The following is a 15,982-nucleotide window of genomic DNA, read 5'->3' on the forward strand; positions in this document are numbered from 1 at the left end:
AAATGGCTTTGCTTCCCATTTCTTTCATGTTGAAAGAGGACTCAGACAAGGATGTCCACTATCCCCCCTCCTCTTCCTCATTGTCATGGAAGGACTCAGTCGGTTAATAGCACATGAAAAGCGAAGTGGCAGACTTTTCGGTCTGAAAATAAATGATCATTGCTATCTCACACACCTCCTTTTTGTCGATGATGTCCTTATTTTTCTGGATGGCAGCATTCGAGACTCTGTATCCTTTGATAAGCTTCTATCCACTTTCTCCCGGGCCACAGGTATGTTGGAAAATCATGGGAAATCTACCATTACTCTGGCTCACACATCCATCCATGAATCTCGATTTGCACATCAGCATTTCCCATATTGTATTCGCCCTCTTGACCATGGATTCAAATACCTGGGTTTCTGGATCAAACCCCTGAGCCAAAAAATTGCAGATTGGATATGGTTGGTCATTAAATTGGAGAAAAGGCTAACAAATTGGTGTCATCGCTTCTTGTCTAGAGCTGGAAGATTAGTGCTAATAAAATTAGTCTTGGAGGCTACCCCTGTATTCTAGATAGATTTAGCTTGGATACCCAGAAGTATACTTGCCCGCCTCCAATATATTTTCAATAGATATCTTTGGAATGGTAATCAGGACAAGGGAACATTTGCTTGGGTTAGTTGGAACAAGATTGCCTTGCCCAAAAAATGGGGAGGGTGGGGACTCAAAGATTTAACCCTTTTTGCACAAGCTCTGGTAGCAAAGATGGGTTGGACTCTCCTCAACAAACAGAACCTCTGGACTTCTATTACATATCATAAATATATATGACCTCTCCAAATCATGGACTGGGTTAGACTATCGCAATGGACAAGGAATGGTATCTCATCGGTCTGGAAAGCACTGCGTCATTCTCTCCCGAACATCTGCAATCATTTGGCATGGAGGATAAATGATGGCACAAAAGTGTGCATTGGTCTAGACCCCTGGACAGGGGGAGGTGGGCGATTCCAGCTTCTGAGAGAGCAGTGTGATTGCCCATATCACAAATTAGGTTAATTCCTCCATTTTCACACGGGCCTGGAAATCTGCAATTCAGTTAAATATTCCACCTCATTGGCACCAAATATGGAACAATTACATTGCTTCCTTGACCGAGTCACACATCAGAATAAAAGAGGGTTCGGATGAAATCGTGTGGTGCCTGGCGGAAAACGGAATCTACACCCCAAAGGCTGGTTATCTTGGACTGCTACATAATAGAAAACTAGAGCTTCTGCATGATTGGTGGCAGGCCATATGGAAACTAAAAACCCCTCCCTGGACCAAGCTCTTCTTTTGGTGTGTACTCAGCAACAAAGTACCCTCTGGGGAATCTCTAACACACAGAGCCATCCACGGACCTCACTGGTGTGTTCTGTGTAAGCAAGCCTCCGAATCGACTAAGCACCTTTTTCTAAAATGTGAAACAACGGTCAATCTTTGGAGATCCGTCGCAGCAGAGATTCATTATACTAGCAGTTGGGAAGGGGAAAACATCATCCAAGCATGGAATTCCTGGCACAACTCACATTCAGGATCCAATTTGATCTGCCTTCCTCTGATTATATGCTGGTCTATTTGGCTAGCTCGAAACAGAATGATCTTCGATGACTGTGTAATCAGATGGTAGTTTATCACTACTAAAATCATCTCTGCATATCACGAGCTCCCTGAATATACAAAGCCGCAACCCCGCAGACCACTAGCACCTAAACCCATTGACCATTCCATCCCATGGGCTTTCTTTGACGGAGCCGCTCAGCAACATGGGTGTGGGGGTGGCTTTCTACTTTACCTCTCTGAACATCATTATTATAGGGTCAAGCTGGGACTGGGTGAAGGAACAAACAACTTTGCAGAACTTATTACCCTTCGCCATTTATTACATTTCTCTCTAAGCCATGATTGCAGAAATATACAGATCTTTGGAGACTCCAAAATCATTATTAATTGGTTCAATAATATCACGATCTGCCATGCACACACACTTAGAAATATTTTGGATGAAGTGAACATTTTCAAATCACATTTTAATCCCATCATATGTCATCATATTTACAGGGAGCATAACGACAATGCTAACAGGCTTTCCAAGGAGGCCACACTACTTCCCAGAGGACAGTGGATAATACATGAGCAGAGGGGTACTGCACAGTACCAATATTATCACAGGCCATACATAGATCAGGCATATCATCGGGTTGATGGAACCTAAATTTTTGCTGAAAGTTCTCGGTTATAAATTTATATTGTATATATCATAGTTTATTTGCAGATTATATCCTATGAGATCACCCTGTGTGGTGTATATATTTTAGATCTCATAGTTCTTGAACATACATATTAGACTCACTCAGGCTATCACCCTACGTGGTGATTATGTTTCTTTTTCCAGCCATTACAGGAATGGTTTTTGATGGAATTTTGTGACTTATTTGACAAAGAGACAATGATGCATATGTTGTCAAGCATCTACTATATGTAATTTTTCAAAACTAATGAAAGATTACGATTTTTCCTTGGGAAAAAAAATATAGGGAGTAAAGGGTTTTTATATTTTCAAATATATAAAATGGAGCTTAAAGTTAATGAAAAAATATAAATGGGTATAAAAAATGTTAATGAAAAAATGGATACCTACAATATCTAATGAAAGTATAGGTTTTTTAAATTGGGAAACTATATTGGGTTCACATTGGTAGGGGGTTAAATATTGTGATTTTTACAGGGATTTTCCAATATGTAGTCAAATTAAGGGTATTGTTTAATATGCCACGAACGCACATGATATGGCAGAAACTCACTGAGTGAATCCCCCATGTGTTTAGCACCAGAGGTTTCCAAGGGGAAATATGACCCTCCTCTTCGGTGGACCATGAGTTTCACCCTAGGGAGGAAAATTCTACTCGTCTTCGGTATCTGGGAGGATACCACGCAGTAGCACGAGTTTTTAGCATCGGTGTGACGCAAAAAAGGGAGCTACGTAGGGCTTGGAGAGGTATTGTGCCAGAGGGAAGAGATTTTTCGTTGCAAGGCTAATTCCTCACACAAATACTTGCCAGAAGGAGGAAATTTCTAGGAGCAACAGTGCCTTTCTCAACATAACTAATTGGTGTGGTTGGGTCTGTGTCATTTTTCCCTAAGACTGTGCAGGGAGTTGTGGAGTTGTTTGTGGGAAGGCCCGATGAGAGGGTTTGAGGAGCTGGGATTGTTTGGGAATTGATTGGAGGGGAATTGGAGGATATTTTCTAGCCCTTAAGGAGAAGAAAACCCTCCAACTATCACAAATGACATTTTCTAGTAGTAGAGGAGGGCCAAGCATTTTGGGGTCAATTTTGGAGCTTCAAAACTAGGACAAACCCTTTGTGGGTTTTTCTAGGTTTATTGAGGAGAGACCAAGATCAATTTGCTGGAATTTTCTAAGCAATCTAAAGGGCTCAAACAAAGGTCACTTTCTAGCTAGCAATGTAGATTTTAAGGGCAACGCAAAGCTTAGAGGAGAAGTCACTTCCCATCATCCGGGCTCCTTGTTTTCTCACCTAGGATTTTTCTAGCTTGCCATTGGCAAGCCAAAGTGCACTTTTTCTTACCTATTGTACTCCTACCATGATCTCTAGGGATAAATTGTTAATGTGCTGATATTTTGCGGTGTTTTATTTTTTGGTTGCATGCAAGAAATTTATGGTTGTTATTACTTAGTATTTCCATTAGGAATACTACAACATACCTCAAAACTTCAAGGTGTAAAATGAACTAATTTCAAGAAATTATTTTGCTCTAATAAAGGAAGTTGAACAACTAAAGGAAGAGAACATGAAACCAAATTAAAAGAATCAAAAGCACCATAAAATAAAAAGAGCACTCAAGGCTAAAATTATGAAGATTAGACTACTCCAATAGCAACCAAAGTATCGACGATTCAAGTTATTCATCACATCATCAACAAAGAATCAGTCAACATGAAAAAGCAACATACATCGAGCCACATTAACAAAGAGGAGGTTTAGTAATTTGTCTTACAATGTTTTAGTTATCTCATTAAACTTTATAATTAAAACTCTCACAATGAGTACCTTCCCTTGGGATTTATTTATCACAAAATTTTTGGTGGTATAGAAACCCCAAATTTGTGTATCTACCTTGAAAAAATTTCGTCAAAAAACCTACCTCCAACCTATTTTCCAATATAGTATTTGCTTTATAGTTTACTATAATTGCTATATACCTTACTATATTTGCTCCATACCTTACCATTTCATATCATTTTATACTTTACCATTTTCATAACTAAAGCAACAATTTTCATGATTCCACGTGACAAAAACTCCAAAACAAAGATTCTAATGACGAAGCAATCGAGTTCAAAGAGTCAAATAATCATGTTGGAAAATGAGAATAGAGTCATTAACATTAAGTGAGATTTAGTCATTGAATAGCAGGCAATGATTAAGTTGAGTGGCATTGCAAACATAGATGAAGAGGATGCTAGTTAAAAAGTCGGGCAATTAGGTTTCCAACATATGAAAACGACATGTAAACTTATGAGCCATAATGGCAAGGAAATTGACCTCCCAAAAAGGACTAAATTTATTAAAAGTGAAGTTTGTGAGTAACAAAGAACTCAATTGATATACTATGTTTTATCATTCTAAAATAACTATTCCAATACTCTATTTTAGACTTCATTTGGCTTTTATCCTACACTCTGATTTGAAGGAAGTCTTTATTAAACCCTAAACAATCCACACAAGTTTTGAAAAGGTTTTATAAGAGGGAAAGTGTTTTGAAGCCATGTTTTAAAAAAATGAGTTTGCAACTCAAATATAGAATTTTAAGGCGTGAACTTATAAGTCAAGTCTATAATTCTATCTATTCACAAATTTACAACCAAATAGAGATAAGTTTGCAAACCACAGAGGACCAAGTTTATATCTGATCAGAGATCTAATTCACCACCATAATAGAGCACGGGTTTATAGTAAGGAAAAGCACGAGTTTGGAGCACCAAGGGCATATTTATGGTGGCCTAAAAACCAAGAAATCGACTTTCAAAAGCATTGGAACAGAGGTTTGTATAATTTCCCTCTCAAAAGAAGGAAAAAAAAATAACATTTTCCAGAGCTAAAATCTAAGCTAAAACCTTGTGTATTATACAACCGTAAGTGAAGAAAACTATGAGCAATGAAAACGCTTTACAATAGAACTATTTTTGCTGGTAAACTGCACTCACAAAATGTTTATTGGGACACAAAGTAACCACATTTTGATTCCACTTTGAAAATCTATTTCAACCAGGAAAACTCTACCTTGAAATCTTTATGAGTGTAGAAATTCAATTGTAAGAGATAGAAAATTGATTTTTCTTATTAGATAGTATTACTCGAAGATAGGTCTTAAAGGAACTTAACTCCTTGTTCAAAGATAAATCACCGAGGATACGTGAAAACTTGTTCATAAATACTTAGAGAATTCACTAAAAAAAAATGGTTCCTTTGCTCATAGTCTTACACATTATTAAAAGGTGCTTATGATGACTAACATTTAGAGATTTTGCTCAATCTGAAATATTTGTTTCATGTTTCAGAATTTCCAAGATTAGACTAGTCATAAGGTTGTTCTTTGTATGCACAAAAAAAAGAAAGGAAATAATTTGTTTTGAAACTTCAAGTCATAGAGGTCATAAAGGTTTAATAATTGTTGAGATTTAGAGGGTCAATTTTCAATCTTACACTTCTTTGAAAGATATCACAACTTATAAATAGGTTTGGATTTTAAAGAGTTGGTTCTCTTATAGTTGAAAATCTCAAAGATACCTTACTCTTGGTTGAATTTTTATTCCTAGAAGTTTAAATTGAAAACTAGAGTAGTTATGCCATGTTCTTACAATCATAATTGTGACACTTCTATGATAAAAACATTGTCATTTTTCTCTCATAGACAACGATAGCACAAACTACTGTTTAGCACATTTTTCATATATTTTGGCACGTGTTTGGCATCAACATACAATATTGGCACAAGAATTGTCACAAGGATTAAAATATGGCAATAAGAACTGAACCTTGTGGATTTGATGTGACTAAGTATAACAATGACACCATCAAAAATTTGGAAGAAAGGAAATTGGTAGATTTCCTTTCAAAATTCAAAGGATTTAACAATAATGTCTCAAATCCTTTCCAATCACATTTGATGGTAGGCGTGCCAAGATAGGAAATCTCACAAATCACTTGTAAGAGTGTAAAATTAGTCAAGTTACATGATTGCCTCAACAAGGTGAAAAATGGTTCAAATTTTTCCACTTAGATGACAAGCCATGGGCATACTTCATCAAAAGGCCAAGAAAAATTCCCAATTGGAAAAGAGGAATGCTCAACAAATGATTTAGATATCCTTGGGGTGAAATTACTATAATAATGCAAAAGTACATTACTTGTGAAGGAAGATTTAGTTTGATTTACCTTTATCATGTCAGGGTGCTACAATGTTTGAGGGGAGGAAATCCTATGAACTTCCCATACTATTTTCTAAGAATATTACTAAAATGAAAAAATTGATACAAATACATCCTGGCAATGAAACTAGAATTTTGTATCATCAATGACTAATCAAGATGATTGTTGAGTGGGAATTGTCCAAGACTAAGCAAATTTGGGGATCACTCCTAAAATAAAATCAATTTATTAAAGTGAATGAATATGAACCAATGGAAAGGGAGGATATTTCTATGAGGGAATAAGGGCACATGCAACAAGAGGAACACGTATAGGTACAAAAAGAGGAACATGTACAAGCAATAGGCCAAAAGACCACAAGGACGATTATAAGATCAATGTCCAAACAAGTTGAAAAAGAGTAAGAAAAGGATCCAACATTCATCAATGTAGCTAAAAGGCCGAGAACAAGGAATACTCCAAGCATTGTGGACATTGATGAATACCAACAAACTTTACATGATTATATAGAGTCCTTAGAAGCAAGAGACAAAGAAAAATAACCATCCATAGAAAAGAACTACAAACTGCATGAGGAGTATATTATTATTGATGAGGAGGATGAATACACTCCTATAGAAGATGAGATTTAGGAAATTATGAGGGACATATCTCCTAAATAAATTTGAAATTTTTCCATGCCTTCTTAAGAAGAAATCCTAGATAGAAATAAAAACAAAATCAAGAGAATGAAGAAAGCCATTAAAGAAATGGAAATGTTGGAAAGATACCTCAAATATTGGAATGTGTTACTCACGAGGCACAACTTAACCTTGGTATTAGAAAATGAGAAGGTCAAGGAGGAAATAGGAAGCTACAAGATAAGAATGACATGATATCTAAATGGGCTTACATTTGGTACAAAAAGAAGAATTGCCTCAAAGCTATGAACAAAAATTTGAAACTAAAATGGCTCATGAAGAAACCACAACAAGAAGGTCATACATCAAAAGCACTAACCAAGGATAATGTAGACATCTTGCTACAGGCAGCAACATCCATTTGATAGGGGCAACCACACAATTTTGGGAGACAATATAAGCTTGAGGACATGCTTTACAATCAGTTCGGGGAAGATGTCAATACTTCATTATGACTTAATTTTGCTATGGTTTATTACCCCATTTGGCCTTAGGAAATCCATTTCAATTTGCTTATGACACCTTTTTGTCATACTTTGCCTCATGAATACATTTCATAGGATGTTTTGTTGGTATTTTAAATTTTTAGAAATTCATGAAATAATAACATTGAAAAACACAATTACAATGGCCACAGCTCTTGTAATTAATCATTTTTTATTATACATGCGTGCTACCTGGGCAAAATATGAGACATGAGTTTTGTCACCCAATGTCCTGAGATGGATGAACTCCTATCTGCTCGACCAAAATCGACCCCAAGGTGCCCAATCAACAAACAATAAATGTACACAATCTAGCATAAAAAACATAGGGTAGTTTTGGTATTTTCACTCAAATCTATTTTTTTTTTTAATTCTCTCTACAAACTCAGCCTTCAAAAAACTCAATTAGATCTATCTACAGTCCAAGGATAACCCATAATAATGAATAAGGAGGATTTTTGGGTTTTTAGTTTTATTTTTGCTTGCAAAACCACGCAGATGGTGCTTTCTAAGTAAGTTTGTAATATGAAGACATTAAAGAAATAGTTTGTAAGCTCAAACTTCATCTTTTAAGCTCGCTTCAAGTTTATTCACATAATATATGCAGTTCCTTTGATTTCCAGACATTGGTAGTCACTTGGTGTGCTTGCTAAGGTGTGTAGGCCCCCCACAACCGAAACATGTACACTCTATTTTGTTTATTGTTCGACTTGTACATGCTAGTATATCTTGTTCATAAGTGTTTCTATCATGTTCACACCTTTTAATTTTTAGTTTTAAGTATTTTCAATTATCTTGTGCATACTAGTCATTTTACATTAATGTTCTTGTAGTTTACACATGAGCTTCTTGTCATATTCTACCACATATTGTTGTCTATATTATAATATTTGTTGTTCATATTTCACGATAAATAATTTATTTTATTTTTTTACTAAAACAGGTATGTTTTTTTATTTATTTGAAGGTAGATGGTTGGGCCAAAGCATAAACAACCAAGAGTACAATTCTCCTTATCCTCTTTCTTATGCTAGGATGGATTACAATTCTGTCAAGAGAAGTAAGATTGGTATGATATCCGTCATTAATGTTGAGTTGTCCCTTCTGAAGAGCGCACCCTTTATTTTCCATGAGGTTTGCTTCACTGTTCGAATTCCTTAGAATGTGGTAGAATTTGTAGGTGTTGAATTCAAGGAGGATTCTTTTTAATCTGCTGAGAATTTTGTTGAGGCTTGCATTATTGAACAATTCCTCCGTGTTGAGTTTTTTATTAGTATTTCTGAGTCTCCAAATTCTTGAAAGTCTTTGATGCCTCTTTCCCTTGCAATTTGGCATGCTTTGAGGAGAGCTAGAATCTCTACTTGATTGTTGGTTTTTTGCCCAATACCCCAGCAAAAGCAATCCCTTCTTGAGCCATCCGGAGAGTACATAATACCCCCTGCTCCAGCAGCACCGGGGTTCCCTTTGGAAGCCCCATCAAAGAAAATCGAGGTTAGATGTTGTTGCCTCCACCAATCTTGGAAAGTGATGTCAGAATCTCTTTTTCGCCATTCAGGGTTTGCAATGGAGGGGACCAAGGGGAGATTTCGAGGCAGAGGGAAAAGAGAATCCAACCATCTCTTTTCTTTAGGAAGGAGAGTGAGGTATTCTTTAAAGTAAGATTGTTGGACTGCTTCTAAAAGGAGGGATTTTGCTTTGGTTGCTACTTTCAAGGGAGTATAAGAGATTTCTTTGAAAATCTGTTCATTCCGGGTCAGCCAAATTTGCCAACATACGTATTTGGGGATGGCGATCCAAATTCTATTCCATAGAGATTCACGATAAATAATTTAATTAATTAAGTGACTTATAAATAATCTCAACCATTAATCTTCAATATCTTTTAGAAGTGAGATTACGGTTAGGGTTTTGCGCTTAATGAATATTATAAAAGAAGCCTAGTGAAGAGGTGAAGACATGAGACACGAGAGAGAGAAGCAGCTGCAACATTTATGGGAATGTGATTTTCTCAAGAAGGAGAGAGCAAATTCTCTAGAGCGCGACGATGATCTCGACTAAGGAGAAGGAAGAAGAATACAAGGATAATTTTGGGGTGTTTCTAGGAGGTCGATTTGCTAGGACTTTGAAAGGTTGAATTGCTAAAGTGAGAAGGAGACACAGTTGTTAGGGAGGTCGATTTACTTGGGCCGAGTTGTGAGTGTGAAAAGGCTGAGTGAGATATAGGTATAGAGGTCAACTTTTATGGTGAAAAGTGGGTCTATTTTCTACATGTCAAATTGCTTCAAAGGTCGATTTTCAGTTGGTTGGTTTTCTTTAGGATGGATTATTCCAGTGGGGCTGAGTTGCAGGTCCACAGAGAATTGTTGTGGGTGAATTAGTTATATTCCAATGTGTGATTGATTTCTCTGATTTATTTCCTCTACAAATATTTCTAGATGTTAAAGTACCCGTGACTTTATTTTTCAATAATTCAAGATTTATTTTGTCAATTAAATAAATTGTTGGGAATAAATAATTGCCATGAGAAAAGAAATCTGGGTTGTTATTAGGAAATTTAACATGGTATTAGAGCTTTCTAGATAACTGTGAGAGATAGATATGAAATCACTAGGGTTTACAACAACAAGTTTATCTTTTTTACATCACCAAAATTGTTTTTAAATTTTGTAGTTGGGTTTTGTGGCTATGGAAAATTTGTGAAGATGGCATCACTGAGGAGTTTGCGATATGAGGATAGGTTTGATGGGGTTGCTAATTTCAGTCCCTAGAATGAATGAATTACCATGATTCTGAAAATGAATGGTTTGTGGGATCTTGTGAACACAAATATCTAGGTTACTTCAAATCCAAAACTTGTAGTGAAGCATAACCTCAGAGATATGAAAGCAAGGTGTATAATGATGATGAACCATCATTGCTGGTTCGAAACGTCGACTATAAACAAACCTAATGTGATGTATTCGGAAGATATGCTACAGAAAGGTGTATAATTTTGGATGGTGCGAGGGATCACATAATTCCTCACATATCAGGGAAGGACACCAGACATCATATGTGGGTAGCTATGACCAATATTTATCAGAGCACAAATGACAATAGGAAAATGGTGCTACAGGAGAAATTGAAAAACATCAAGATGAACAGATTTGAGACCATAACATCTTACCTCACAAGTACTCAATGGACTCGTGATGTGCTTGCATTATTGGGGAAACTGTGGATGATTCAAAGCTAGTGAGAGTTGCTCTAAAGGGTTGTGTTAACCACTGGACCACCTTTATCTATGTGACCCTTGCTAGGCAACAACTTCTTGATTGGAGTCAGTTGTGGGATGACTTCATCCAGAAGGGGACCTAGGAGAACTCACTGATAGGATGAAAGTGAAAGGGTACTGAGGAGAAATATGAGCTTACTCTTGCTACACAAACATAAAAGGGCAAAGGGAAGGCCAAATAGAACCATAGTGGAGGTGGACCTTAACAAAATAAAAAGGAGGAGGACATGAGCAAAATCAAGTGCTTTGCATGTCATAATTTTGGGATTTTTGTTAGCCAATGTCCAACAAGAAGAAGGAAAAGGGAGAGATAGCTACGACAACCACTACACAGATGGATGATATGGATGAGAAACTTTTCCTTGGTCTCATACCTTTCTAGAATTGACATGAAAGGTGTCTGGTTTATCGATAATGAAGCATCTTGTCACATAATGGGATCTCAAGACATCTTCACCAACATGACTAGGGAACCTAGGGATACAGATGTAGAGCTTGGTGATAAGGCCAATTATGCAGTAGAAGACACTGACAATATTGAGTTTTAGATGGACATAGGTGGCATCGTGGAGGTGAACGAAGTATTATATATATCAATTTTAAAGAAGGATCCCTTTTTAGTTTCAGCCATAAAAGATAAAGGACTAGAAGTCATATTTACTAGTGCTGAAGTGGTTGTTGGGACGAAAGGAACTGATCCCAGAAAGAAATGAGTAATTGGGAGAAGGGAGAAGCATCTATATCTGTAGAGAGGACATCTAGTGAAGGCTCTCATACATGAGAGTGACAACCAGAGTGAGATATGGTATAGGAGGATGGGACACCTACACTACAAAGCTCTCCCTATGTTGCAGAGAATGGTTACAGGTTTTCCATACATCAAGGTGGAGCGAGATGGAGAGTGTAAATGGTGTGCACTTGGCAAGCAAGCTAAAGCTACATATCCTCACAATAAGATTGAATCTAAGGGATTTCTAGACTTGTTGCACTTAGATATTTGTGGTTCCATGTCCATGATGTTGATCAAAAGGTATTTTTACTTTACGACATTCATAGATGACTCTTCCATTAAAACTTGGATCTACTTCCTGAAGACTAAGAATGAGGTCTTCGATCATTTTGAAGAGTTTAAAGCTCTTGTGGGGTGAGTATATCTCCAACAAGTTCCAAGATTTTTGCAGGACAATAAGGATTAAGAAGGAGCTCATAATACCTTACAACCTCAACATAATGGGGTTTCTGAGAGGAAGAACAAGACCATAATGAAGGCATTAAGGGAAATGACCTATGATCATGGATTGCCTATGTTTTTGTGGGCAGAGGCTCGTAATATAGTTGTATATGTGTAGAACACGAATCCTCACAGGATACTAGAGAACATCACAACTGTGGAGATGTTTACAAGAGTGAGAATGAATGTGAGCCATTTGCACATATTCAATAATCCATTTTATGTCCATGTTCTCATAGATAAGTGGACTAAGCTAGAGCCCTTATCAGAAAGCGACATATTTGTGGGCTACAATGAGGTCTCAAAGGCCTAATGAGTCTACATTATAGGAAAAATGAAAGTTATTTTAAGTCGGGATGTTAGATTTTATGAGGGTAGGACCCTTAGGAGGTCTCATGAGAAAGAGCTAGCAAGGGTAGAGCATTGCGAGTGAGAAGCTCCTAAGGCTAAACAGGGACCAATAACACCAGCAGTAGGGACATAGTCCATAGATCTATAGGATAAGCTAGATATTTCTTTGAGCTCTACTAGGAGGAGGCTGAGATGGGTTGAGAAAACCTTGAGAGATGTTGAGGAGCATGTGGAGGCGTCTAGCAGCACCCTCAGGCAAAATAGACCACCGAAAATATTTTCTATTTATTTAGCATTGTGGAGCAACGTCAATGAGTCCAAGCCTTCCACTTTTGAGTAGGCTGCAGATGAGCAGGTTTGGAGGGATGGCATGGTGGAGGAGTATAGCTCCATCATGAGAAATTATGTATGGGACATAGTGTCGAGACTAGAGGGAAAGTATGTGGTTACTACACGATGGAACTATAAAATCAAACATGCAACTAATGGCAATGGTGAGAAGTACAAATCCAGGTTTGTGGTGGGAGGGTTCTTCTAGCAGGAGGGATTGGATTATGAGGAGACCTTCAATCCTATCGTTAAATATGCATCCATTATAGTAGTTATGTCCATTGCTTTAGAGATGGGGTAGAAGATACATCAGATGGATGTGAAGACTGCTTTCCTTAATGGGGTGATTGAGGAGGAGGTGTATATTGAGAAACCTTAGGGCTTTGAGGTGCATGAGAGAGAGTCTCATGTATGTAGGTTAAAGAAGGTCCTTTATGGGCTGAAGTAAGCTCCAAATGCATGATACATTAGGATTGATGGATATCTTCTTCATTTGGGCTTCACCAAGAGTGAGGCAGACTCCAACTTGTACTATAATTTACTTGTTGAGGGTGAGCCACTCATCTCGGTACTCTATGTGGACGATCTCTTCTTAACAGTATCAGAGAAGCTCATAAGGATGTGTAAGGAGGATCTTGCTTCAGAGTTCAAGATGAAGGACGTTGGCTTGATGCACCAATTTTTGAGATTGGAGGTGTGGTAGAAGCTAAGAGAGATTTTCCTTGGATAGGGCAAGTATTCAGTCAAGATCTTGAGGAGGTTCAAGGTAGAGGATTACAAGTCTATGTCTACAATGATGATCACTAACTTGAAGAACCTAAGTGCTTATGAAGGCGAGTTGGTGGATCCCACACTGTACACACAATTAATGGGTTCCTTGACGTATTTGGTCAACACTAAGCCAAATGTATGGTTTGATCTCAACACACTTAGCCAATTCATGGTGGAGTTGAGACAAGTCCATTTGGTGGCAGTGAACCATATGCTGAAGTTCTTGTGAGGTACGATAAACTTTGGACTGAGATATGTTAGAATTGGAGGAGTGGAGATGCAAGGGTACACAGATTCTGATTGGGCATGGAGTGTCATGGACAGAAAATCCACGTCTGGATGGTGCTTCAGCTTGGGGTCAACAATGATCTTGTGGTATAACAGGAAGCAACAATTAGTGGCACTTAGTTCAGCAGATGCAGAGTACATGGAAATGAGTATGGTGAGGTGTGAGGTAGTGTAGCTTTGTAAGATGCTTGCAAGACTATTTGATCTTAAGATGGGGTCGACAATGATTCAATGTGATATTTAGAGTTGCATTAAGCTCTTTGAGAATCTAGTGTTTCATGATTGGTCCAAGCACATCAATATCAAATCACTTCCTCAGTGATAGAGTCCAGAGAGGTGTTGTGGTATTATGGTACATTTCCACAGAGGAGTAGGTGGCAGATATTATCACTAAGGCTCTAGTTAAAGGTAAATTTGTGAAGTATCGAGATAAGTTGGAGGTAACTGTAAGGGCATGATTCCTATTATTAGAGCCTCAATCTATTATACACTAACAGATCTATTTTCATGCTGATTTAAAAGTAATAAAATGAGCTTACTGACCTTCTTACATAGCTTTAAACATTTAACATCTTATCATTTTATCATAAGCAACATAAATTAAGGTGAGCATTCCATTGATATCAACTTAACAAGAGTAGTCCATGGAAAAATACCTGTTCTGGTGGTTGATGATGATACCTTTGTTTTATAGCTCCAGCTGAACGCTCCTTATCACCGACCCAACCAGATTTACCTCCCAGCTAACTAAGAAATAAATTCCTAGCCCAGGAAAGCTCCACAGGTTCCCTAGCCCTCCGTGCCCAAGTCCAACCAGATATAGTGTGTCCTCAAGAAGAATGTGCAAAACCAGATAACAATACTTTCCTCCTCTCAAACCCAAGAAACCTCCATAGGTTTCCAAGGTCTCCCAAGATCATAACAAGTCCAAACAATCACAACCAACCCCCCACAATCATAAGCAAAACCCCAACCCCCCCCACTTTCTTCCTTCCCCCTTCCCTTTTTATACCCTCCTTCCCTTCTCCATCTCAACCACCTCTCATTAATGTCATTAACTTCTCGTCCATCCTTACAGTTGACTTCTCTTCTCCCAAGTAAGCTAGGAGTACATTTGGAAATGTGACATGAATATAAAATTGAGAATTTAATGGGAAATGATCATGTCTTCTCCCAAGTAAATCTGAAAAGTACATTTGGGAATGTGAGGTGAATATATATATATATTGATAATTAAATGGAGAGGACTATGTCTTCTCCCAAGTAAATGTGAGGGTACATTGGGGAATGTGAGATGTAATTACATGGAGAGGACCATGTCTTCTCCTTAGTAAATGTGAGGGTACATTGAGTAATGTGAAATGAATATGTATATTGATAATGAGTTGGAGAGGACTATGTCTTCTCCCAAGTAAATGTGAGGGTACATTGGGGGATGTGAGATGTAATTACATGGAGAGGACCATGTCTTCTCCTTAGTAAATGTGAGGGTACATTGGATAATGTGAAATGAATATATATATTGATAATGAGTTGGAGAGGACTATGTCTTCTCCCAAGTAAATGTGAGGGTACATTGGGGAATGTGAGATGAATACATATATTTTTGAAATAATGGAAGGAGACCATATCCTACCTAATATTCAATTTGAGAAGGTAAGTGGGGAATTTGAATAATGGAAATCATGAATTTTATATTAGACCAATATTTCTCAATATTTTCAGATAATGTAAACATTAACAAAATTTGTAGGATAAGATTTAAGTGGGGCATTACATACACCCCTCCTTCAGAAAACTTCGTCCCGAAGTTAGAATGAAAAGATGCAAGGAGTTTGAAAGCATAGCAACCAGAGAGAGTTATAGCAATAAAATCGGATAAGTCCGCAATGAAACTTCTTCCCATCAAGAGTCTCCAACTGATCTATATCTTCCTATCCACCCTGGCCTACTTCCGTTCCCGCCCTATCCGTCCTCTGCTGCCTTATCAGTGGCAAAGGCCATACTGACCACTGATAAAACCGACATGGTGGGAGCGTCGAATGCCTCGACCGAACTTTCCCCAGCAGGCATCTGGAAATCGTCATCACAC

Source organism: Pinus tabuliformis, chromosome 6 (assembly GCF_031772625.1).
Source record: "Pinus tabuliformis cultivar Carrire ecotype Pingquan chromosome 6, CPIR1, whole genome shotgun sequence".
Taxonomy (NCBI): Eukaryota; Viridiplantae; Streptophyta; class Pinopsida; order Pinales; family Pinaceae; genus Pinus; species Pinus tabuliformis.